This window comes from Prionailurus bengalensis, chromosome D4 (genome assembly GCF_016509475.1).
Source record: "Prionailurus bengalensis isolate Pbe53 chromosome D4, Fcat_Pben_1.1_paternal_pri, whole genome shotgun sequence".
NCBI classification, from domain to species: Eukaryota; Metazoa; Chordata; class Mammalia; order Carnivora; family Felidae; genus Prionailurus; species Prionailurus bengalensis.
This window is the reverse complement of record NC_057359.1, coordinates 72874516-72899574: the sequence shown is the minus strand read 5'-3', so window position 1 is coordinate 72899574 and position 25059 is coordinate 72874516. Positions and strand designations below refer to the sequence as shown.

Sequence of the window (25059 nt, the reverse complement as noted above, 5' to 3'; positions counted from 1 at the left end):
GACTGGAAAGTATACCATCAGCCTTCCTGGTTCTCAGGCCTTCAGACTTGGACTGGAACTACATCATTGGCTCTATAGGGTCTTTAACTTGCAGACTGCAGAATTTGGGAGCTCTCAGCTTCCATAATTAAGCGACCCAATTCCTTATAAAAAATATGTAAACAAACACATCCAATTGGTTCTGTTTCTCTGCAGAATTCTGACTAATAATACAGGTGGGGTGATAAATCTGCTCCCAGTTACTCTAGCTTGGCCAGAAGCAGAACTCTTTCCATACTTTGGCTATTGTTGATAATGCTGCTGTAAACATGGGGGTACATGTGTCCCTTTGAAACAGCACACCTGTACCCTTGGGTATTTTTAAGACAACGTTTTATTACAAGGCAAGCAATAAGAGTCATCAATACTTTTTCTTACTTTTCTACAAGATTCATATCTTTTTAACAGACATAAGGCGAAATTATTTGTACTGCATGAACAAAATTCAGGATATAGAAGAGCAGGAGGGCAGTGTGGAAAACAGTGGAGGGTAATGATTAGGAGATGTGACTTTATTATTAGGAGTAATTTTATAAAATATTTTCATATGCTTGTCTCTCATTTCATACTGTAAACAACTGTGAGACTAAGCTATTAGGTACTTTTAGTTCTATTGTACAAATATTGAAATTGATTTAGAAAAGTTAAGTAACTTACCCAAGGCCAATTAACAAAGGCAGGACCTATACTTGGCAGTGACAAAGAATGAAATAGGGCCTTTTGTAGCAACGTGGATGGAACTGGAGAGTGTTATGCTAAGTGAAATAAGTCACACAGAGAAAGACAGATACTATATGTTTTCACTCTTATGTGGATCCTGAGAAACTTAACAGAAGACCATGGGAAAAAAAAAAGTTAGAGAGGGAGGGAGCCAAACCATAAGAGACTCTTAAAATTGAGAATAAACTGAAAGTTGATGGCAGATGGGCAGGAGGGGAAAGTGGGTGATGGGCACTGAGGAGGGCACCTGTTGGGATGAGCACTGGGTGTTGTATGGAAACCAATTTGACAATAAATTTCCTATTAGAAAAAGAAAAAAGGCAGGACCTGAACTCAAAACTTTTTTAAACTTTTTTTTTTTTTTTAATTTACATCCAAATTAGTTAGCATATAGTGAAACAATGATTTCAGGAGTAGATTCCTTAGTGCCCCTTACCCATTTAGCCCATCCCCCCTCCCACAACCCCTCCAGTAACCCTGTTTGTTCTCCATATTTATGAGTCTCCTCTGTTTTGTCCCCCTCCCTGTTTTTATATTGTTTTTGTTTCCCTTCCCTTATGTTCATTTGTTTTGTCTCTTAAAGTCCTCACATGAGAAGTCATATGATTTTTGTCTTTCTCTAATTTCACTTAGCATAATACCCTCCAGTTCCATCCACATAGTTGCAAATGGCAAGATTTCATTCTTTTTGATTGCCAAGTAATATTCCATTGTATAAATATACCATGTCTTCTTTACCCATTCATCCATCGATGGACATTTGGGCTCTTTCCATACTTTGGCTATTGTTGATAGTGCTGCTATAAACATGGGGGTGCATGTGTCCCTTCGAAACAGCACACCTGTACCCTTGGATAAATGCCTAGTAGTGCAATTGCTGGGTCGTAGGGTAGTTCTATTTTTAGTTTTTTGAGGAACCTCCATACTATTTTCCAAAGTGGCTGTACCAGCTTGCATTCCCATGAACTCAAAACTTTTGACTCAAAATTACTTGCTCTGACATACAATTCTAAAGTCAGGAAATACTAGTTTTTGGAGATACCTGACTGAAGGGAAAATACTTGTAATTTAGAGTTAATCAGAGATCTGTATCAGAATTTCTTTCACTGACCAATTCTTTGACTCATTGGGACTCAAAGTCAATCCTACCATGTTTTCACTGTCCCAATGATCCATCCTCCCTTATTTCTTTATGCAACTTAGATTTTGTGGTATATCATTTAAAACAATACCTTGTACACACTCAATTCCCTCGTCCCTTTCTTTCTTCAACATAACCTAATGACTATTTTCACATTAAACTTAAGATCATTAAACTCAAGTGGATCCTCATGGCTATGTACTAATTTGTACTTATCTCTTTAGTCCGATGGCTCTCAAACTTTTTTGTGCATAATATCCCAGAAGGCTTGTTAAAACATACATTGACTGTCCTCACCTCCAGAGTTTCTGATTCAGTAGGTCTGGGATGAGACCCAAGAATTTGCATTTCTAACACATTCCCAGATGATATTGGTGCTGCTGGCCCAGGGATACACTTTGCTCAAATCTATTCTCTCTCTACTGTCCTAATTGAACAGCTCTTCAAATCTCCACTTCCTTCTGCTCCATCCTTACTCTCACTGAGGAAACATAAGCAATCAGAAGATAACTTTCACATGCTCCCAGTGTGCATCTACTTACTTCTCTGACATCATCCCCTTGTCTGTCACTCTGTTCCATCTGCAAAACCCTCCTTGCTCTTCCTCAAATGCATCAACCTTGCCCCCACTACAGGGACTGTGCATTGACTGCTTAGAATGTTTTTCTCCCCAGATATCTCTATGATTTGCTCCTTAACTCTGCTTTAGTGTCCTGTTAATAAAGATACCTTCCCAGACCACCTTATAAACCCCCACCCCAACATGTGTCTGGCACTCCCAAACCCCCCTATCTTGAATTATTTTTCTTCACAGCACTTATTATCACCTGATCATTTTCTTAGGTGTTTGTCTATTAGGTAGGTCTAATTTTGTGGAGACTTTTGAGTAGAAGGGGCAGAGACAGCCAAATTCCCTAAGATTAAAGAGAGTTAGTGATAAGAGAAAAGATAGCACCATAATCCATTTATTTAAGAATCTGGCTATGAAAGAAAGGAAATGGGAACAAGAAGTAGCAGGCAGGCTCAAGCACAGGTTTCTCAGTATGCAAAGACAAGGATGAAGGACCAGGGGCTAGGACCAGTGCGAAGAAAAAGTTTAAGGATGGTGAATATTGAAAGGATGCATGGGAGACAAGACTGCTTAAATATCTGGAAAGAATGGGCTCATGGGGCACAGGATTTTTACATTTGTTTTTAAACCAGGTATCTACTAAGAGGTTACTATAATGCAGAGCACTGTAGGAAACAGTTTATACCATCACATCTAATTTAGTTAATCTCCACAATAACCCTAGGAAGTAGGAACTTTATCTAGACCTTTTTGAACATAATCAGAGACCTCTACTAACAGATTTTCCCACTACAAAAATAACACAGGCTGGTGCTCCTGGGTGGTTCAGTCAGGGGTCCGACTCTTGATTTCAGCTCAGGTCATGATCTCACAGTTTTAAGATCAAGACCCATGTAGGGCTCCATGTAGGAGCTTAAGAGTCTCCCTTTCCCTCTCCTCCTGCCCCTCCCCCACTCACACAAGTGGATGCTCTATCAAATAACTAAATAATAAAACAGCTTTATTAAAAAATAAATAACACAGGCTTCTTCTCCAAATAATTTCATCCTTCCTTTTTCCCTTACCTTACTTATAATTGATCCTGTAGGATCTCTAACTTCAGGGCCTCATGGAGTCAAACATCAGATCTCAGAAGCAAAATTGTGTGGAAGAGGATGAACTACTTCTTTACCACCTCAGGTGGTTATCAAGGTGCCCACACAGGTAATCAACTGCTTATGCTCAGAGAATTCAGAAATCACCCTGACTCACAGGCACCAACCTTTGTTGAATGACTCCACAGTGTCTTCATACGATTCACCCTCAGTTGAACCCTTAGAGGTACACCACATACTTTTTCATCACAGCTACTCTAAATTCTTTCTTCTCGTTCTTCTTAGTTGCTCAATTTCCCTCTCAGTGCCCCCCTACCCCGACCCCCCCCCACCACTTTCTGCAGAAAGCCTTCATTCACCAAAAACTTGGAGGACCAACAGAAAATGTTTCAATCTCCCTTCCCTCCAATTTAAACTTTCATCTTATTCTCAAAAATATTCTTTTCCTTGGGGCGCCTGGGTGGCTCAGTCGGTTGAGCGTCCAACTTCGGCTCAGGTCATGATCTCGCAGTCCATGAGTTTGAGCCCCGCGTCGGGCCCTGTGCTGACAGCTCAGAGCCTGGAGCCTGCTTCTGATTCTGTGTCTCCCTCTCTCTCTGCCCCTCCCCCCACTCATGCTCGGTCTCTCTCTCTCTCAAAAATGAATAAAGGTTAAAAAAAATTTTTTTTTTAATATTCTTTTCCTCTATCCCATCACTATTCCTACAAATGGTGATAATTATATGGTTTCCTTTCTAATATCTATATCCATTTTTCTTGCCTATCTTAGGATTTGCAAAACAATGGTTTTGCATAAGACATACTTATCTTAACAGACATTCTGACTTAACCTGAAGGCCTTCAGTGTTTTCCTCATGTGGACATACCTTTACTACATCCATATGTTTTTAGTGTTTCCCCACTAAGAATGGGCCTGGCTTCTCACAACAATGCTTATTTTAAATGCTCAAAAATGGAACATCTACAAGGAGTCAGTCAGTTCAGGCTCACACAAAACCTCTTCTCTATAATAAAGTTATCCATATACTATTCTGCTAACAGAGAAGACATTAGACATAGCTACATTACTTCTTTTTTTTTTTTTTTTTAACACCATGTATAGTAGTCCCCCTTATCTGAGGTTCTGCCTTCAGTTACCCACTGTCAACTGTGGTCTTGAAGCAGATGATCCTCCTGATATAGTGTCAGAAGGTCAACAGCAGCCTAACACTGTGTCATTCACATCACTTCACCTCATCAGTTAGACATTTTATCATCTCACATCATCACAACAGTGAATGCAACACAATAAGATATTTTGAGAGAAACCACATTCACATAACTTTTATTATGTATAATGTTCTAATTGTTCTATTTTATTATTGTTGTCAATCTTTTACTGTGTCTAATTCATAAACTGAACTTTATAATTGGTATACACACACACACACACACACACACACACACAGAGTTTGATACTATCTGCAATTTCAGGCATCCACTGGCAGTTTTGAAATATATCCCCCCACGGGACAAGGGAGGACTACTGTATTATCTTTCTAGGCATTTTAATTATAAGTCAGCTATTTCTTGAAATGTTTATTTTAGTGTCTTTTTTACACAAAATAATTTTCTTTCTATAATAACTATAAATGCAGGCTATGTATGCTCATATGTATGCAAAAGTACAATATAGGTGACTAGCCTATAAAAGTGAATAATTTTTAAATTGAACCATATAGTTTAACTAGTGGCCAGCAGGGCCAAATAATCTTATACAAATCTTATTAGAAAAAAGAAAATTAGACAATCAGCTTTATGGTACACATCAGCCAACAGAAAACTGATTTCAAAAACAATTCTCAAATGTTTAATAATGTATATTTTTATGACATGACTTTCAGCTGTTGTTTCACCTTCCAGCTAGACTGAATCAGATTTTAACCACCCTCATGGCATTGTACATATGCAGGGAGCAAATGCAATCTATTGAAGCGAAGCAGTGTGTGCAAAAAGGGCTCAATTAAATTGTGGAATGTTTCTTGTAAATTAAAGCCCTATTGAATAATCATCTTCCATGCAAATTATCTTTCATGGGGTGTTCCAACAATGTGCCATCATCATATGTAGCCGCTTTAATACATGCTTATTTGTAATGCTTGACATAATGAATTCACCCTCTTTATTCTCACAGAAATGAGAATGAGAATTTAAGCTTTTAAATTTTTCCTTGCTAGACTGCCTTTGTGAATGTACCAGTAGTGAGACACTATTTTTTCATAACCTACAGTGCAGAAGAATGATTTAACCAGATGCACTACTCGTACATTTATCAGAAACAACAGTCTAAATGGATTTCTGATGGAAAAATATCATAGTATCCCCTCCTTCAAAAACGTAAATTTTCCCTGGAAGTCCATAAGTTCACTCTCCTAATTCTTATCTCAAACCTTTAAGGTTTCCATTCTTATGAAGACAGAAGAAAGTCACATGCTAAAGTATAAATACACAAAATAGAGGTTGTTAGCATAATGTGTCAGAAAGATCTAATTTTTTCCTAAAATGTATACAGAATTGTATGCTATATATGCAGATGTACATTTTCTGAGAAGAGAATCCAAATTTTTTATCCAATTCTCAAAGGGGTCAAAGACCCACAAAAAGATTAAGAATTACCAAGTCAAGCTAAAACATACAGTATCTCAGAGTCATACTTGATCTTACAGGAATATAAACTTTGACTGATATCCTAGTCAATAGAAATTTAGTTCCCCTGCTGCTAATGCAGTATATTTATCACACAAAACAGAAAGTCTTACTCAAAAGACTCAAACTAGAATATTCAATCATAGTCATTTCTTACAATCTAAAGAGAGATTCCATACATCCTTCCTGAGTATTCATATTAATTCTGTGCATTCGATACACCAACCCAACCCTGAAAAGAATAACGAACCCAACAACAAGGGTGTTAGGGGGAGTGTGAGTCATATGCTACCTCTTTGGACCAGAGCCTAGGGTAACAGCAGAGGGCTGGGAAAAAAAAAGGCTAATTCAGTGTCACAATTTTATGTTTCATGAAAGTCTCTGTAAATGTATGGCTTCTTTCCTCCCACCTCCAAATACTTCTAAAAGTCCTTAGCTTAAGTATTAACTAAATCATAAATACTGAATTGCATTTTTAAAAACTTTCTCAGTTTAATATAATGGACTAGGAAAGCTCCGAGGGACCTTCAGGTTCAATTAAATACCACAACAGCTACAACAGCAATGTCCTACTGAGCATATAAGTACCTGAGTTCTGTTAGGAACTCACTACCAAAACCACCACATTTCTAGTTAAGCACAATCCCTAGGTTCTATTCAGAATTAATGTGCCCACAGAAACCCTAAGTTATAACCAATGATTCTGCAAGGAAGGCAGAAACACTGCTGACTATATCTGCATTTATCCAGCTATGTTAAAAAGAAAAAAAGCAGCAGCTTGAGCAAGTAAAACTCCTGAAGACTTAGCACTGAAGAAAACAAAATCAACAGTGCAAAAAGATTTCAGATTTTTCCCACTAAAAAGTAATAGAATTTTATGCAACCCCCAAACAGTCACAAACACAAAATATAGTATGGACACAGTATGTATATAAAATCATCCTTCACTAAATTAAATACCACTAAGAAAAATATATCTAACTTTTTTTTTTTTCATAAATTGTCAAAGTACACTGTAAGTTAAATTCTGGGTTGTTTTTTTTTTCATACTTCAAATTTTAGCAAGCTTTATAATACATTTTGAAAGTCATTTTCTAGAAAAACTAAAAAAAAAAGTGTTAATTCTTAACTATATCCATTATTTGAGTTCATTGGTGCTCAGCCTCTCTGAGATTAGGGGCACTCAAATACTAGAATTTTGGTGGCATGCTTCAGAGGACAGGGTTACATCCTCATCACTCTCTACTTGATTCCCTTTCACCAATTTGTGTCTGTCTATGCAGAGTTCTTTACTGCCCTGTGTATGCAGAGTTCTTTACTGCCCTGACCTATATACGCACAAAGCAAAGCTCTTGCATGCTCCAGTAAACAAGCAATCTTTCCTAGAGCTGGCTGGACACTGTGCCAATAGCTTTCAGGCCAGCCAGTGGCCTTTTATCATTCATCCTGTGCTGTGTTTAGTCATGTGACCCACTCACTCAGGCCACTCACCTAAGTCACAGTATTTCTCCTACTGAAGTTAAAATAAGTATTCTTGGGGCGCCTGGGTGGCGCAGTCGGTTAAGCGTCCGACTTCAGCCAGGTCACGATCTCGCGGTCCGTGAGTTCGAGCCCCGCGTCGGGCTCTGGGCTGATGGCTCAGAGCCTGGAGCCTGTTTCCGATTCTGTGTCTCCCTCTCTCTCTGCCCCTCGCCCGTTCATGCTCTGTCTCTCTCTGTCCCAAAAATAAATAAAAACGTTGAAAAAAAATTTTAAATAAATAAATAAATAAATAAGTATTCTTCCCCCCAAAATTTGATAGCTGTGAAGGGTTTATAACATAAGTGCTACAACAGCACATGATTTGAACTCACTATGCTAATTAAGCTGATGTTAATTAAAATGTTAATAAATTGCTATTTGTTACCTATTAAGTCAAAGTAGAAAAACACATACAAACTTTCAATAACACAATCCAAGTACTTGTCGAACTCAAATTTCTCTGGTATCTAAGGCTCAAATACTTTCCCTTCCTGATATTTAAGCCTCCATAATAATTTGGCCTAGTTGCCTGGCATTCTACCCACATGAATTCATTTAATCCTCACAACAACCCTATGAGGTACATAGTTAGTACCAAATCATTTTATAAATGGGAGGTTAAGTACTAATAAGAGCCAGAAACAAACCCAGGTAGTCTGAGTCCTTCTATATATATGGTCTCAACCAGGGTGCTAGCCAAAAGAATTCATTATTAACACCATATTGGCTACAGGGGTTTTGGCACTGAGGAAATCTGGACAACAGATTTAAATTTCATTATTTTAAAAGGATTTTTTTATGTTAAAGATTAGATAAATTATTAATGACAAAAATCACTAAAATACAGAATAACCTCAGGTTAAACAGTGATGGAACATACAAACACATATGGAAAAAAACTGAAAGCCTGAGTTCCTTCACTTCTTCAGATCATTTCCTTTACCCATAAAACAAAAAATTTAGGGGTCTCCACAGTTCCTTCCGGTTCAAACACTGAAAAATTAATCATTAAAAAACCAGCAACTCCTAAGATGATTTAAGACAGTGCTGTCCACTGGCAGGCTACAATCAACCAGAAGTAATTGACTACTAAAGTATGCAAAATCCTTCAAGTTTCAAAATATGCATTTTATTATAAAAGATAGCTAAATTATACGAGGTTGACCATGATGCATCATCACTGCCACCCCCACCCCCATTACCTGTCCAACCTCATCCCTTGCTACTCTTCTCCCCTTCCTTCACTCTACTGCAGCCCTTTATCTTACTGTCGTTCTCAGAACACATCAAGCACATTTCCAACTTTGCTCCTTTATGCTTGATTTTCCCTCTGCCTCAAATGCTCTTCCTCCAACTCCCTGTATATCAAGCCCTTTCACTTATTTTAAGTCCTTACTCAAAAGTCATTTTCTCAAAGAAGGCAATCTAAAATATCAAGCCCTCACCCTAAAATATTTATCTCCCTTCCCTTTTTTTCCCATCTTAGCACTTACATCATACATATTATTTTAGATATTTATCTCATTTATTTTCTATCTCCTCCACTAAAATTAAAGTTTTATGTGGGCAGGAATTTTTGTCTTTACTGATTTGCCAGCACCTAGAAAAGTAGCTAACACATAGCAAATGCCCAATAAATATTTGCTGGATTAATAATCTCTATCATCATTTTACTATTTAAAACAATTTTTAACGTCTATTCATTTTTGAGAGAGAAAGACACAGAGTGTGAGTGGGGGAGGGGCAGAGAGAAAGACACACAATCCGAAGCAGCTCCAGACTCTGTGCTGTCAGCATGAAGCCTGGCGTGGGGCTTGAACCCACAGACTGTGAGATCATGACCTGAGCTGAAGTTGGCCACTTAACCAACTGAGCCACTCAGGTGCCCCTCTGTCATCATTTTAAATGACTATATCCTACTCCATCAAGTGCTTACACCAGGATTTATCTTGTAATTCCCCAACTGATGGATATACTGGTTATTGCTAATCTTTCACTACTCTAAATAATGCTCTGATGCAGGGGTCAGCAAGCTTTTTCTGGAGAGGGTCAGATAGTAAATATTTTCTGTTTTGCGAGGTTTCTACAACTAAACTCTTCCATTATAGCACAAAAGTAGCCACAAAAAACAAATGGTTGAGACTGGATGTGGGCTATAGCTGGCCAGATTTAGCTTGTGGTCTTTGATCTCTGTTTCACGGAATGTTTTTGTGCATGTATCTTTTTCCATCTTTTCAATTAGTAGAATTACTAGATAATTGGCGATAGATATATTTATGTCTCCTGATACATTCTGTCAAAATGCTTTTCAAAAGGATAATCATGAAGAAGTGGAGCCACTGGGACACTAACACACTGCTGATGGCAGTATAAATTGATACAATTACTTTGGAAAATTGGCAGTATCTATTAAAGCTGAGCATATATACCCTGACTCAGCAATCAGTCAGGATACTTTTTTTTCCTTCAAAAAGACTATGTCAGATACAGAAAGCAGTACAAGGGGTTCCTCTACGGTGCTGATAAAGTCCTGCTTAGTGATATGAGTGCTAGTCACATTTATACAATTTGTTAAAATTCAACTGTATACTCAATATGTTCATTATTGGTACACATTATATTTTGAAGGGGTTCAGAACATGCCACCCCAAAATCTGTCACTTTGGCATATTATTTTGGGCTGAAAACACTTGAGAAATAGAAAATTCAGGAAAGTCTCTCTGACCTCCCTCTTTCTACCCAAAAACAGGTCATAAAATTTCCCATGAGAAAGATGCCCTCTTTATACCAGAAGAGAAGAACATTCTTAGCACTAGAGACTGGGAGATGATGCCAAAATGGATCTGTACAACCAAACCTACTAAAATAACCCTTACCTTCCATTAGTCTCTCCCATATATTTTCTAGTCACTGTTTCACAATTTATGGCCTCTAGCTGAAACTCCTTTGCCTAGTCACTTCCCATCAAATTTATTGATTCTTCGTTTAAAACTTATATAAACTTTCTGAGATACTGGGTGGCTCAGTCAGGTGAGCATCCAACTTCAGCTCAGGTCATAAACTCATAGTTTGTGAGTTTGAGCCCCACTTTGTGCTGACGGTGTCAAGACTGCTTCGGATTCTCTGTCTCCCTCTCTCTCTGCCCCTCCCCCATGTGCACACACTTGCACTTGCACGCGCTGACGTTCTCTCTCTCAAAAATAAACACTAAAAAAAAAAAAAACTATATAAACTCTCAGTTCAACCCATTTCTTCAGGTCTTAATTTCCCTTATGAAGACCCTGTGTGCACATAAAAATATTAAATAACATCTCAGGGCCCCTGGGTGGCTCAGTAGGTTGAGCTTCCAACTCTTGATTTTCATGCAGGTCATGATCTCATAGTTTGTGAGTTCAAGCCCTGCGTTGGGCACTGTGCTGGCAGTGTGGAGCCTGCTTGGGATTCTTTCTCTTTCCCTCTCTCTCTGGTCCCTCCTCTGCTCCCAAGTTCTCTTTCTCTAAAAACAAATAAACATTTAAAAAAAAAATTTACTGTTTATTTAGTTTTGAGAGACAGAGAGACAGAGCATGAACAAGGGAAGGGCAGAGAGAGAGAGAAACGAAACTTGAAGCAAGCTCCAGGCTCTGAGGTGTCAGCACAGAGCCCAACGCAGGGCTCGAACTCAGAAACTGCGAGATCATGACCTGAGCTGAAGTCATATGCTTAATTGACTGGGCCACCCAGGCGGCCCCTGAAAAATTTTTAATATTAAGTTACATCTGTATGTTTTTCTCTTACCATGTTTATTACTCAGGCCCTGCCACAGAATTGAGCAGGGTAGAACCAAGTTTTACCTCCCCTACACCTTCAAAGTTTAAAAGAACAGGGGCACCTGGGTGGCTCAGTCGGTTAAGCAGGTAACTCTTGATTTTGGCTTGGGTCATGATCTACTAGTCATGGGTTTGAGTCCTGCATCTGGCTCCACACTGGAAGTACAGAACCTGCTCTGGATTCTCTCTCTCTCTCTCCTTTCCTCCCTCCCTCCATCCCCAACTCATGCTTTCTCTCTCTCTTGCTCTCTCTCTAGATAAATAAATTAAAAAAAAAATTAAAATTAAAAAAAGGGGAATTTCCTTTAAAAAAAAGTTTAAAAGAACAAATAAATAATTCTATATACGCATCGGCAAGATATGAGAATAACTTCCTCCCTTCTTTTCCCCCCACCAGCAATGGGCATTATCTCATTTTATATTTTTTGCTGATTTTTTAAAAAGCAAATGATTAAGAAACAAAACAAAGGAACACAGAAAAAGAGAGACAAACAAACAAAAAAGCAGACTCTCATATATAGAGAACTGGTGGCTACCAGAGGGGAGGTAGGTGGGGGGATGGCTGAGATAAAGGGGATTAAGAGCACACTTTTGGTGATGAGCACTGAGTAACATACAGAATTGCTGAACTAGTGTACACCTGAAACTGTATGTTAATTACACTGGAATTAAGAAAGCAAATTAAAAGAAAATGGATTGCTATATTATTTTTGCTTAATTATCAGTGAGGCTGAACATTTTTCTTGCTCATTTAACCTAATTGTCCTTGAAGTTTTATTAATTCTTTTGTAAATCATAAAAATAATACAGTGCCCTGAAGACCTCAACTCCCTATCATATTGCTACATTTTCTACAAACTATTGCCTTTCTTTTTAATTGCATTATCTTTTTAAAAACAAACTGTTTATTTGTGTGTTTATGTGTGTGTGTGTTTTGAGAGGGAGAGCACAGTGAGTTCAGGCGCGCCACACACACACACACAAAGGGGAGGGACAAGGGGAGAGGGAGAGAGACAATCTCAGTCTCCACACTCAACACCGAGCCTGCGCAAGGCTCAATCTTACATAAGTGACCATGAGATCATGACCTGAGCCGAAATCAAGAGTGGGACATTTTTTGACTTTGGCTTAGGTCATGATCTCAGTCTGTGAGTCTGAGCCCCACATCGGGGTCTGCACTAACAGCTCAGAGCCTGGAGCCTGCTCCGATTCTGTCTTCCCTTCTCTCCCTGCCCCTCCCCCCCACTCGCACTCTTGTCTCTCTCAAAATTAAACAAATATTAAAAAAAAAAAAAGAGTAGCACTGGGTGTTGTATGGAAACCAATTTGACAATAAATTTCATATATTGAAAAAAAATTAAAGAGATTACTTCCTTGAAAAAAAATAAAAATAAACATTATCATGCTTGTAAAAAAAAAAAAAACAACAAAAGAGTGCGATGCTTCAACCAAGTCACCCTGACACCCCAAAAGCAAACTTTTTAAAAGTTTAAGTTTTCACATAGCCAAACTGATGGACCTTTTCACCTATGTAATCTTTTCTCAAAAAAAAAAACCAAAACTATTATATAGAACTACATTCTTTCATTTTAAACAAAAATATTGTTTCTTACTACATAATGTATAAGGATATCCCTACTTCTCAGACTAATAGTATGCTCTTAGAAAGACAAATAAAATAACTATTTGAATGACTAACAGGAAGGCATCAACTAAAAAGGTATTAAGGCAAATCTACAGGATGAATTTTGACTCTAAAAATAAGTTTTAATAAGAAAAACCCTACGGGTGCCTGGCTGGCTCAGATGGTAGAGCATACAACTCTTGATCTCAGGGTCATGAATTTGAGCCCCATATTGGGGGGGGGGGAGGTTAGAGTTTACTTTATAAAGAATAAAAAGGGATGCCTGGGTGGCTCAGTTGGTCAAGCATCCGACTTTGGCTCAGGTCATGATCTCACGCTTCATGGGTTTGAATCCCACATCAGGCTCTGTGCTGACAGCAAGGAGCCTGGAGCCTGTTTCAGATTCTGTATCTCTCTCTCTCTCTGTGCCCCTCCTGCATTCACACGTGTGCTCACTCACTCTCTCTCTCTCTCAAAAAATAAATATACATTAAAAAAAAAAAAACTAAAGATTTGAGGCAATTACTTTATTAATGGAAAGTGTAGATTTTTTAAGTTTATTTATTTACTTTGAGAGAGAACCTGACAGAGAGAGAAAAGAGAGAGAATCCCAAGCCAGCTCCATGCTGTCAGCACAGAGCCTCGCGCAGGGCTCAAACTCACAAACTGTGAGATCATGACCTGAGCCAAGAATAAGTCAGACACTTAACCAACTGAGCCACCCAGGTACCGCAAAAGTGCAGAGTTTTATACCTTATCAGTGTATAAACACATGATCAGAGAAATGCTAAATATACAGGAAATATAATTTGCGGTAAGACTTTTGTCTGTCAGAAGTAAACCAGCCAGTTGGCCAAAAAACAATTTATGAGTACTGCATATTAAGAATATATTCACAAATACTAAATATATTTAACAAAATATATTCATTGGTAGAATACTATTCACAAAAATATATACTTTTCATTGAATATACACATTTGCATGAAATATATTAGAAAAAAAATATTTACAAAAAGACTATGCCATCATATAATCTTTGCTTTCAAAAACAGAACATTCCTAAAAACAAACAAAAAAACCCAGAACATTTCTTAAAATGCTGCTCTGAAGGTAGAATGGGAATACCTTCAGCTAAAATTTCACAGAAATATTCAAAGACTGTTTAAACAAGGTTTTGGTAAATCCACAAATTTGATCAATTTGTCAGTTAGGTGGATGGAATCTTCCTTGCATTTGTTGTAAGAAACCTGTCTAAAGTTGCAAAACTTCAGAGCCAGAAAGCTGAAGAGAATTTCAGAAACAAATTTCTTTATCTGCTTGTGTTCATCCAAATGCCAGAAAAGGATTCTTGGCAGATTTCCATAAGTAACTGAATTGCCACCCTTTATTTAAATTTAACCACAGATGGGAAACATTTTCCCTAAAAATAATTAAAATCTTAAGTTTTGTACAAGAAATAAACTTTAGTTATACAAAAATTCATTAATGTGGAGCTCTGTTTTCTCAAGATGCCAAAGTATACTTATTATTATTGAACCACAATTGTCAGGAAAATGTTAACAACCCAAGTAATTTACAAAAGAATTGAATTCTCTGAAACAAATCTATGTCAGCTTATCACTATATTATAAAGAAAATAAACTCAAAAAACTATTAATCAAATTACTGCATATCTTAACCTTTTTTAACCTAATATTTGTCCCCTTTGACCAACAGGAACAAAAAGTTTTCCATGATAATAACAAAAAAAATCATACTTAAGAATGAACAAGGGGGAAAAAAAGAATGAACAAGGAGTTCTAAGCAAGTTAAACAGTAGCAAAGGCTTAGTTCTGGATTCTCCTCAAATCTATTCACAAAAACAGATGGAATAGACCAAGAAACAGACCCATCCGTATGCTCAACTGCTTTTTTACAAAGATGCAAAAGCAATTCAATGGAGGAAGAACAGCTTTCTCAACAAATGGTGCAGGAGCAACTGGACATTCACAGGCAAAAAAATGAACTTCAACCTAAACTTCACACCTTAAATAAAAATTAACACTGGGGTGCCTGAGTGGCTCAGTAGATTAAATGTCCAACTTCAGCTCAGGTCATGATCTCACGATTCATGGCGTTTGAGCCCTGCCTCAGGCTCCGTGCTGACAGCTCAGAGCCTGGAGCCTGCGTTGGATTCTGTGTCTTCCTCTCTCTACTCCTCCCCCACTCACACTCTGTCTCTCTCTCAAAAATAATAAATAAACATTAAGAAAAATTTTTTTAATTAACACAAAACAGATCAGACTTAACTATAAAATGTAAAACTCAGGGGCACCTGGGTGGCTCAGTCAGTTAAATGTCAGACTCTTGATTTCAGCTCAGGTCATGCATGAGCTCACAGTTCATGACCCACATCAGGTTCTCTGCTGTCAGTGTGGAGCCTGCTTCGGATCCTCTGACTCCTTCTCCCTCTCTGCCCCTGTCCCACTTGTGCGCATGTGTACACACACACACACTTTCTAAAATAAATAAAATATTTAGAAATTAATAATAATAATAATAAAAATAAACTATCTTGGCCTACTTCCACCTCCATCACAGAAACCTTCTCCTAAAGTACAGGTGAATCCATCTAAATTAAACATGAACAAGAGAAAAGAATGGAATCTAATCCTATGTGAAGTACTGTGATAAAAAGACAAAAAGAACCAAATAATGCATTAACCAATGAAGGCACATCAGAAAAATATGGCCATAAAGTAGATAAGAACTGTAACATAATATCTTAATATTAATTAAAAGAAACTAAGAAACTGACAGGAGCTATAAAGAATAAATCAGAAATAGAAAACCTAAAAAAAAGAAAAGAGAGAGAGAATGTAGACATAACAAGAGCATTTACGAAAGCAATGACAAAATTCTGGACAGAATAAGAAAGAAAAAAAATTCAGAAAGGAAGACAAAACTGGAGGAACACTAGACTTAAAGGACAGATACCAGGGATACTGCTTAATAAAGGATAAAAACGAAAAATACAAAAATAAAGCAAACTTTAAAAATAAGATAAAAAGAATTTGAGGAAAGATGTAGATATAAAAGACAAGCAATGAAGATCCAACATACATGTAACAGGAGACCCCAAAAAGAAAATGAAAGCAATGAAACGTTAAACACTAAAATCTATCACTGATGAAAATATTTATGAGAACAGCCAACACTTTATACATATTCTAGGGGCATCTGGGTGGCTCAATTGGTTAAGCGTTCAACTCTTGATTTTGGCTCAGATCATGAAGATCTGCGCTGATAGCACAAAGCCTGCTTAGGATTCTCTCTCTCCCTCCCTTTCTACCCCTCCCCTGCTCATGCTCTCTCTGTCTCTCCCTCAAAATAAATAAACCTTTAAAAATACATATTCTAGTAAAAGTATCGGTTTTTAAAGATTAAAAGTCCTTTGGGCATCTAAGAAAAAATTAAATTCACTTTTAAAAAATCACAGGTATTAGACTCTGACAACAACACTTTTTACCAGAATACAATAGAATAGGGCTCAGCAAACTATGGCTTGGGTACCAAATCCAGCCCACTGTCAGGTTCTGTAAATAAAGTTTCTCTAAACACAGCCATGCTTGCTCATTTACATACTCTATATGGCTGCTTTTGCACTACAGTGGCAAAGTTATGTAATTTTGACAGTGACTTATGTTCCACAAAGCCTAAAATAATTACCATTTGGCCTTTTACAGAAAAGGTTTGCCAAACCCTACCAGAGAGTAACATATTTAAGAAACCTGAGGAAAGAAAATGTGAGCCAAGTACTTATATTCAGCAAAACTGACCTTTTTTTTTTTAATTTTTTTTTTCAACGTTTATTTATTTTTGGGACAGAGAGAGACAGAGCATGAACGGGGGAGGGGCAGAGAGAGAGGGAGACACAGAATCGGAAACAGGCTCCAGGATCTGAGCCATCAGCCCAGAGCCTGACGCGGGGCTCGAACTCCCGGACCGCGAGATCGTGACCCAGCTGAAGTCGGACGCTCAACCGACTGCGCCACCCAGGCGCCCCTGACCTTCAACTATGAAAGCCACAAACAGTTTTAACCATGAAAGACAGGACACATTATTCACATGAGGCATTTATGAGGGTTCAAAGAGCTTTAAACTATCAAATGATGACTACAGAAGCCTTAGCATAAGGACTTGTGTTGTGCATTGAATATATTTAACTGTAGAACCAAGACCAATGATAGGCAAAGGTGACAGAGTACTATGTGATCTGTATGGGGCAAACAGAACTGAGAAATCTTGGGAAGCAGGAACCAAGTAGTCTAGGGACTTGATTATATCACACATATGGAGTGAAGTAGGTATGCATGAAAGGCAATGAGTGGAGGAATGGGCTGTATTATGAGCTGAATTGTTCACCCCCTGCCCCTGCCAAATTCATATACTTAAGTTCTAACACCCAGGACTTCAAAATGAGACAATATTTGGAGACAGGGCCTTTAAAGAGGTAATAAGGTCATTTGGGTGAGTTCTAAGGTGATGACTTGATGTCCTATAAAAAGAGGAATATAGGACACAGACAGGCACATAGTGAAAATATCTGAGGAAGACTGCCATCGAAAGCCAAGGAGAATCCTTAGAAGAACCCAACTCTGCCAACATCTTGATCTGGGACTTCTAGCCTCCAGAAGCGTAAGAAAATTTTGTTGTCTAAACCACCCAGTTTGTCATACTTTGTTATGGCAGCCCTTGTTAACTAATACTGGCTAGGAAGAGGAAGTAGTTCTGGCTAGACAGGAGTTCACAAATACTGTTAACTCTGTCCCAGAAGTATGAAGTCTCAGAACAGCAGAGCTTTTGATATGTGGTGACTATGCCTTAAATAACACAATGATTATTATTTTTTTTTATTTTGGGGGGGGGCACCTGGGTGGCCCAGTTGGTCAAGTGTCCCACTTCAGCTCAGATCATGATCTCACAGTTCATGGGTCTGAGCCCCAGGTGAGGCTCTGTGCTGACAGCTCAGAGCCTGGAGCCTGCTTTGAATTCTGTGTGTGTGCCCCTCCCCTGCTCATGCTCTGTCTCTCTTTCTCTCAAAAATAAACAAACATCTATTTTTTTTTAATGTTTATTTATTTATTTTGAGAGAGAGAGAGAGAGAGAGAGAGAGAGAGAGAGGGAGAGAGAGAGAGAATGCATGAGGGGAGAAGGGCAGAGAGAGAATCCCAAGTAGGCTCCACAAAGTCTGCACAGAGCCCAATGTGGGGCTCGAACCCACAAACCCATAAACCCGTGAGATCATGATCTGAATGGAAACCAAGACTCAGATGCTCAATCAACTGAGTCATCCAGGCACCCCAATTAAAAAATGTTTAAATAGGGGCACACAGCTCTTGCTTTTTTTTAATGTTTGTTTATTTTTGAGAGAGAGCGAGACAAAGAGAGAGGGAGAGAGAGAGGAAGGGAGGGAGAGGGAAGGGCAGAGAGAGAAGGGGACAGAGGATCCAAAGCCAGCTCCGCGTTGACAGCGGACAGCCCCATGTGAGACTCAAATTCAAGAACCCTGAGATCATGACCTCAGCCGAAGTCAGATGCTTAACCAACTGAGCCACCCAGGCACCCCTGGAGCACAAGACTCTTGATCTTGGGGTTGTGAGTTTGAGCCCCACATTGGGCGTGGAGCCTACTTAAAAATATTGTAAAGAAAAATAGGGGCGCCTGGGTGGCTCAGTCAATTAAGCGTCTGACTTCAGCTCAGGTCACGATCTTGCGGTCCGTGAGTTCGAGCCCCGCGATGGGCTCTGGGCTGATGGCTCAGAGCCTGGAGCCTGCTTCCCATTCTGTGTCTCCCTCTCTTTCTTCCCCTCCCCCGTTCATGCTCTGTCTCTCTCTGTCTCAAAAATAAATAAACGTTAAAAAAAAAGAAAAGAAAAAAAATAATAATCCAAAAAAAAACTTTAAATAGTGAACATTCAAGAGAAAACATAATGGACACAATATTTGCAACTTGAAAAGCCCGGAAACATTTCAAGTAGTGTCAGTTCTAAGGAAAACCAAGAAGAAGGAACACCCAAATAAGATACGTCTTATTCCTGAAATCAACTAAAAAAGTAAGTAAATAATACATAAACAATCCTGCCAAGCAAGAGAAAGTAATGGCAGCAACTTTGGATAATTCTTTAGAATTCAAATTAACTTTTTTTAAAGTAAGCTCTACACCCAACATGGGGCTCAAACTCACGACCCCAAGCTGCATCCTCTACCCACTGAGCCAGCCAAGTGCTCCTCAGATTAACTTTAAAAAATTTTCAGGGGCACCTGGGTGGCTCAGTTGGTTAAGCACCAACTCTTGATTTCAGCTCAGGTCATGATCTCACAGTTCTTGGGATCGAGCCCCATGTCAGGCTCTATGCTGACAGCACAGAACCTGCTTAGGATTCTCTCTCCCTCTCTCTCTTCCCCCCTCCCACTTGCACTCGTTCCCACTCTCTCTCAAAATAAATAAATAACTTGGGGCGCCTGGGTGGCTCAGTCAGTTGGGCATCCGACTTCAGCTCAGGTCACGATCTCAAGGTTTGTGGGTTCAAACCCCGCATCAGGCTCTGTAAGACAGCTCAGAGCCTGGAGCCTGCTTCAGATTCTGTGTCTCCTTCTCTCTCTGCCCCTCCCCCACTCGTACTCTGACTCTCTCTGTCTCTCAAAAATAAATAAATGTAATAAATAAATAAATAAATAAATAAATAACTTTAAAAATTTTTTTTGCTAACAGAATCCCTGACGATCAACAAACAAAAACAGTTGCAAGCATCAAATGAAAAGATAGTTTCAGTGAGTATTAATGAAATTATGGTTCATTGCAAGTTTTTTTTTAAACAAGTAATAATCAACTAATAATTGAACCTATATTATTTCTTGCCCTGTATCTAAAACTATACAGGCCATAGATTTTGAGAGGACGGTAAGGTAAAGGGGAAAGCTATTTTCCAATTTGTAGCTACCTAAAAGAGACTTGCTCCCAGGTGCTGAGGGGGCCAAAGTTCAGGCAGATCAGAGGGGAAATAGCTAGAGTCAAATGCATCATTTTACAACAAGACTTTTAATGTTTTTAAAAGTTTCTTAAATGTTTTAATGCCTTCTTAAAGTTTTTAAAAGTTGTATTTCACATGAAATTGCACAAGTTAGCAACATATATGTTACTTTTCTTTCAGTACAAAAGAACCAATTACAGATGTCCTACACAACACTTTGCTATCTATATTAAAGTGTGACAAAGTTTTGAAATACATCTTGTCACTAAAGCCATTGGTATTACCAATATAGAATAGTGAAAAGGCTCTCCAACTGTTTCAAGACTTTACAAAATACACTTGAATACTGCTGCATAATTTGCCTTTCTCCAGAAAAGCATATTAAACTTTGTTGACATTGAATACAAAATAAAATTCAAAAATCTGCATCTTGAGTACTTTTGGTTTCTTGACCTTTATTTGAATTTGAAACTAAGCTTTACCAAACAACAGAATTTACACTGTAACTAGCCAACCACAGTCCTCATTATGGAATCTATGCAGTACATTTGTTACCTAGGAAACAGATCAGAGCACAGGCAGAGTGCAATTTCTGTATAGCAAAAGAATTCTCCAATCATGCTGGTAAATAAAGTCCATAAATCAACTAATCAAAAGCAAAGTCAAGAAGTATCACATAAGAGTTAAGCTCTATGGAAACTTTTTTAAAGGAAAAAAGAAACCTGTGGGGCTTCCTCAGGCAACTATGTAGCTCTCTTAAGTAAATATTATGAGCAGGTTTCTTTACAAACACAAACTGTCAAAAAATAAACTGTTCAAAATAAATGGCTTCTCTCCAATCTTCAGCTTCTCTATTTTTGACAGTATTTAAAAGAAAAAGCTTCTTCAGAGCCAGCCTCGTACATCTGGTAGCAGAATATTAATCCAAGAATGAATTCCACATTTTCCAAGAGCAGCACGAGTTTGTGCCGTTCTTAAACAATGCAGGACGATAAAGGCTGGAATGAGAGGTCACTGTCCACACTTCTAACAGTCAAGACCTGCTTCCACACCAGGCTACAAAAAACTTCATGAAAAAGAAGGATCTGAAAGTCACAGGTCTATTATAAAGAATAAAATTGCTACTTTTCAGCTTCCATTTGGTTATTACTAATGATAATACTAGTCCTTTGAGGGTTCCAAGTAATCTCAAGTGGCCATTTTGGGTTTCCTTTAATGGTAACACGCTGGTAACTAACAAGCAGGAAAAGTCTATAGATTTTCAAGCCTATCAAATTTAACTGGACAGCTTAGTGTTGTTTAAAAAAAAAAAAAGAAACTGGTAAGTGTCAGTTTATATTGCTCAAGTATATTTAAAACCCAACTTTACATAAAAATTCAAAATTTCTGGAAGTAACATTTAGTAGCTGAAAAAAATTTCAACCATGAAGACTAAAAAATAATTTATATGCCTTCCTAAACACCGACATACCAAAAGAGAAATCAATTGAAAATATGTAAGGTTCTCTGCACTGCTGATTACACTAAAATGTTACTGCTAATTATACAAAAACCAAAAAATATCCACATATCAGAGCCAAAAATAAAAACAAAGCAAAAAAAACTAGGTGTTATCTTTTAGCCAGCCCACGTAAAGACACTACACTGCCAATCCCAGAAAACTGTTAGGCATAACTACAAGTTGCCAAGCAATTCTCAAAACAGGCCACACACTCTTAATGTTTAATTTACACACTGACTCTTTGTTAAACCTTATCCCTCCAATTGCCAGTCCTATAAATAAAGACATAAACAAGCAATTCAAGTTGTTATTTTCTTTTTTTGAAACTTCTAAGAACTGACAAAGAGTGTGTAATCTAATAGCTGAAACTCTGGGAGTGTTTTCGAATTCCATCCCATTCCTAATACAAATTAGGACAATTAAAAAAAACAAAAACAAAAACAAAAACAAAAACAAATTAGGACAATAAGCCCGAACAAATTTCAATACCCATGCTCTTTAGGCCATCCTTATTGAAAAAGAAGAACCCTGCTCAAGAGCTTACTAGTGCCTTGCACTGAGCTCTATGCAGCCTAATTTGGTTTAGCTAATCTAAACAGGAAGTCAAAGCAGGAATATAATTTGATCAATTCAAAGGGGCTGGTGAGACAAATGTTAGAAGTAGCCTCTTCTAGGTTTTAAGTGTACAAAAATGTACACTCCAGGTATACATAAAATTAGGCATGCAATAATATTAATCTGTTAATGTAACTAGGGCAAGAATCTAGGATAAATTTTTCTCCTAGAAGAAGATCACTCTTTTTGGCATACTAAAATGGTCTCCTCTTCATAAGGACAAAAATCAGTTTGCCTAATTAAAACTGCATTAAAACTGTGCACTGCTGGGGCACCCGGGTGGCTCAGTCAGTTGAGCGTCCGACTTCGGCTCAGGTCACGATCTCACGGTTTGTGGGTTCGAGCCCCGCGTCAGGCTCTGTACTGACAGCTCAGAGCCTGGAGCCTGCTTCAGATTCTGTGTCTCCCTCTCTCTCTCTGCCCCTCCCCCGCTCTCACTTTGTCTCACTCTGTCTCTCAAAAATAAATAAATGTAAAAAGAAAACCTTTCTTTTTTTAAAGTGTGCTCTGCTTTCTGATGAAAGCACATTGCATCTGTAGAAGCACATTGCTTTCTGTATCTCATTTGATGAAAATTTAAATATTTTGCACCACTATGTTTTTCAAGGAAAGCCTCTGTTTTCTACATATAGCTGTATATATAACTGAGTGTACCCAAAACTATTCTTTTAATCTCCTTGATAAGTCAGATTTAAATTTGTCAACATGGATTCCAAACAATAGACAAAAAGAAAAAAAAAAAAGTCTCCAGAAGTGAGTAAATTGAGATTAATATAAAGATATAAATCTGTACCTGCATTAAAAATCTGTGCAATATTAAGTTTCTGGGTACTTATTCAACTTCACTTACAATTTGGATATCTACAAATATATATCAACTCTTCATAAGAAACTCAGATAAATAACATAAACCGGAAATATCACCCACGGTACTTTTCAAAAAATTATATCCACCAGTGCAACCCAATCGTTAGGTTTTGTAAAGAGAGAATACATAAAAACATAGAATAAAAGAGGGAAAGAACAATCACAGGGAGAAAAATCAGTTCTAACATTCACGTTCTCCCCATACGCTGTGGAAGATCTCATACTTTAAACCAGCAAAAATAAAGGTTTTAGCCTGAACGGAAAACTAGATGTTTACTGCACTCCAACTTAACCTCCACTGTGGAAGCTATCACTATCTGAGTCGCTTGTTAACTGTTTACTTAATAGGTAGAAGAGTCGGTCAGGCTAATCCTAAGGAGTCTGGGAAATAGCAAAACTTTACCATCAAACTTTAAAATATGAAGAGATACCCAAAAATTCCTAAAAAATCACAGCCATGTTCATCTTTGATTTGCCTGAAAGTCCCAACCTAATCTTAAGAAACAGAAGAGGAACCACCTGGAAACCAGAAACCTTCTCTGATCTGGGTTTGATTCTGGTCAACCCAGCCTCCTTGCACCCAGGGAATACATTTGTCGATGTATTTGATAACAAACACAAATCACTGCGCGCAGCCTCGGATGGGGGAGGGGGCGGAAGAGCGCTTCGGAGAAAGCCCTCCTCCGTTAGAAACAATAAATAAGGGACCGAAGCGATGCACGTTCCTCCACACACGCCCCACACGCACCTCAGCGTGCCTCTCGCGAGGGAAACAAGTCGGGCAAAGACCCGAACCACCTCTCTCCCTCTCTCCACAACCATCTCAACACTTGGAAACTAAGAGGGCAGATCTTTTCTTTCTCCTTCCCGCCCTCCTTCCCACCTCCAAACAGACCCAAGAGCAGGAGCAGGCGAGCCAGACCCACGCAGCGCGCCCGCGGCGGCGACAGGAGATGCCGGGCGCCGCGCCGGCCCCGCGAAGGCTGACCAGAGCCTCGGCCGCCGAAGCTCGCTCCCGGAGCCCGCTCGGCCGCCTGGGGTCTCACCCGTCGCGCCCCCAAGCCCGGCGACGGCTGGCCGCCCGGGTCGCTGCCCTGACTCTCGGCCTTCCCACCCCGCCCCCCCCCCCCCCCCCCAGAGAAGACAAAAGAGGGTTCAGCCGGGTCACTGCTTGGCGGCCGAAGGGGAGACAGCCCGGACCCCAGCGCGGCCGCCCCCCACACAAAGGGGCTCCCCGGCCCAGGTCGCAGCGTCGGCGCGCTCGTCCCCGCCCCGCGCGCGGGCTCTCACCCACCTGCAGGTGTCTGTGCGTCTGTCCATAGGAACGCGGGCGGCGGGGGGGGCCTGCGGGAGCCGGGCAGCCCGGGCTGGACGGGGCGGGACCGAGGGGAGGGAGGGAAAGCGGCCAGAGGGCCGGGGAGCGGCGGCAAGAAAAGCGGGGAAGGCGCCGGGCGGACGGAGGCGCGGAGCGGGGGGCGGGGGCGCCAGCCTGGCTCTCCCGACCGGCGCGCGCCGCTCCGTGCGCCCCGGGCTCCGCGCGCCCGGCTCGGAGCGCGGCGGGCTGGGGGCGGGGCGCGGGCGGGGCGGGGCCGGCGAACGGGGCGGGGGCTCGGACCCCGGGCTCCAGCCGGCACCGGAAACGCGCCGTGGTCCGCGAGACCTACAGGAAGTGTGTAACGACACCTCCTACGAAGCGCTCCGAGCTGGCGGTCGTCGCTGCCCGGAGGGGGTGTGGACCGACCCTCCTACCACACACCGGCGCGCACGGGTTCGGGTCTCTGCACCCAGACAGGTGTGAAACCCACTATCCCCGCTACGCTCTGAAGTGGGCAGCTCTCCGTCCTGCCGCGGTCCCC

The 25059-nt window shown here is 39.7% G+C and overlaps 1 protein-coding gene across 2 annotated transcripts in view; it reads right to left on the bottom strand.

Moving 5' to 3' along the window:
- Nucleotides 1-24746, bottom strand: part of KIAA1958 (KIAA1958 ortholog) — a 161694-nt gene extending 136948 nt beyond the window's left edge. For both annotated transcript variants that reach the window (XM_043565535.1, XM_043565534.1), the window contains exon 1: nt 24498-24746. The gene's annotated coding sequence lies outside the window, so the exon portion shown is untranslated. The remainder of the gene's footprint in view (nt 1-24497) is intronic.
- Between the last annotated feature and the right edge of the window lie 313 nt (nt 24747-25059).